Raw genomic sequence first — 2,660 nt, forward strand, 5'->3', positions numbered from 1 at the left:
TTGCGTGCAGGATATGGGGCGCAAGGTAAAGGCATTAGGGAATGGGAGAGAACAGCGCAAAAGAGCGGCGGCAGCCTCGACAGCGACGGGGGTCTGTGGAGATCGGCCATGTCGCCCTTCATCAGGAAAGGCCATGCCGCGCGGGCATCCTCGTGCCGTCGGAGTCAGTGGCGTCTGGAGTCGTGTAGGTCGTGCCCTGTGTAAGCATGGCCTTCAGGCTTGCTTCTCTACATATTTATTTGTTAAATGGATGGAACCAAGTTATGCAACATGTGATGCTTCTTAATTATTATAGTTAATATATCGTGCTGCTCAATCTCTCTGTTGAGTATATTGATTATTAGGAAAGACGAGATAGACTAGAATTTGTTCTGCCTTGTCTTGCATTTCAAGTTGATCATTGTACTCCTATATATATGCCCATGAGGCTCAAGCAATACAAACAACTATTCCACCAATCCTCTCTCTCCCTTCTTGGTATCAGCCTAACCTCGATCCTAAACCCTAGCCGCTGCCGATTTCGCACCCGCGCGCCGCCCCCGGGGCGGTCGGCCTCCATGATCGCCGCCGGGGGCCGTGCCGCCCATACCTAGGGTTCATCCGCCGGTCGTGTTGACCGGCTGCCCTAGAGAGTCTTTTCCCGAGCCCTTGCTCCGGGTTTTTCTCTCTCCCCCCGATCGTCTTGATTGGCGTTTCCTTTTTGGTTTTCTAATCTATACTTGATCGGTTCGCGTCGCACGCCGCCGCCGTCGACCCTCGTGCGCCTCTTCTCCGACACCGTCGTGACCGGCCGGCTACTTCACCGACCCGGCGGCCTCGCGCGACAGGAGGCCCCTCACGGCCGTCGTCTGCGCGCCTGCCCGCCCATCGATCTACGCCGACCGTCTCCGCCCTCTCCGACAGGGACACCTGCATCACCTCCACCCAGCGGCCTTGCGCCATGCGGCGGCCAATCATAGCCGCCGCTCGCGCGCCGGCCGCCAATTGATCCACGCCACCCGCCTCCGCTGCGTCCGCACGGCGGCCCTGCAGGTTGCCTCGCTGGCCTCGTCCCGGCTGCGTCAGGACCGTCGGCTGCCTCGAGCTCGGACGTCGCAGCTCCGTTGGTCGCTCGGTCCTCGCTGCCCGGGTGCCGGTGGTGACGCGCTCGTCCGCACGTCGTCCCACGCCGTCCATCGTCGTCGGCTTCATAGCGGACTCCGCCGCCACCCCATCTCCACCGAGCGGAGTCCCCAACCTCGCGCGCGATCGGATTAATCACCCGCCCGCCGCCGCGATCCGCCTCATCTACGCCGTGCGACCGACCTGGCCTGTCGGTTGCGCGCGCCTTCGCAGGCCCCGTGAAGACCGTCCCGAGTTCAGCGCGCCCCTCTACCGATCGAGCAACGGGCTGCCGCTGCGTCGCCCCCTCGGGCCGCAGCGCCGCCGCCCCGTGGTTCTTCTCCCGACTGCACCGACCCGTGTCACCGCTGCGTCGCCCCTTCGGTCCGTAGTGCCGCGGCCATCGGTCCCCCGCTGCCCCGAGGCCGTCCGCTCCAGGCCGTCCCATGGTTGCACCGACCCTCGCGTCGCCGCTGCGTCGCCCCGTCGGGCCGTAGCGAGCGTGGCACGCGGTCCATGCCGCCGTCCCGAAACCTTTCCCGCGGTTGCACCGACCCGAGTTTCGCCGCTGCGCCGCCTCTTCGGGCCGTAGCACTGCAGCCCACGGTCCCCGCCGTCGCCCCGACCTGCCCGCCGCCACTGCGTCGCCCCTTCGGGCCGTAGCGTCGCGGTCCACTCCGCTGTCACCATGCGTCGACCTCCCGTGGTATGCACCACGCCGTCTCCCTTGGCGCGGGAACGCCACTGTCCGCGCCGGTCTTCATCACGCTATCAGGGTTCTTCGCCTACTTCGAGCACCGCGGCGTCCTAACCTAGCGGCCGCTGCCGCCGTCAGGCTGCCGCCGCCACTCTTCTTTGGCCACCGCCGCCGCTACCCCCATAGCCACGCCGCCCGTCCACCTCCATCGTCTTCGTCCAGCACCAGCCCGTGGCCAGCGTCGCTATCATCTACCCTGACCACTTTGTCTACTCCGACAACCGCGGGCGACATCGGCCCCGCGCCGATTGGCGCGCAACCGTCGTCGAGTCCTTCTCTGCTGGCTTCTCCGACTTCTTCGACATGGCGTACAGCTCGTGCAGGTCTCAGTCTACGCATGCCCGGTGCTGGCAACACCGAAGCGTGCCTTCGTCCACGACGTGTCCCCGGGCCTGGCAAGTCTGGTGCGGCGCTTCGTCAACTTCGCCTCCGTCCGTCTACGCACGCTATCAGGGTTCTTCGCCTACTTCGAGCACCGCGGCGTCCTAACCTAGCGGCCGCTGCCGCCGTCAGGCTGCCGCCGCCACTCTTCTTTGGCCACCGCCGCCGCTACCCCCATAGCCACGCTACCCGTCCACCTCCATCGTCTTCGTCCAGCACCAGCCCGTGGCCAGCGTCGCCATCATCTACCCCGACCACTTCGTGTACTCCGACAACCCCGGGCGACATCGGCCCCGCGCCGATTGGCGCGCAACCGTCGTCGAGTCCTTCTCTGCTGGATTCTCCGACTTCTTCGACATGGCGTACAACTTGTGCAGATCTCAGTCTACGCATGCCCGGTGCTGGCAACACCGAAGCGTGC

The sequence above is a fragment of the Aegilops tauschii genome, chromosome 3 (assembly GCF_002575655.3).
Source record: "Aegilops tauschii subsp. strangulata cultivar AL8/78 chromosome 3, Aet v6.0, whole genome shotgun sequence".
Taxonomy (NCBI): domain Eukaryota; kingdom Viridiplantae; phylum Streptophyta; class Magnoliopsida; order Poales; family Poaceae; genus Aegilops; species Aegilops tauschii.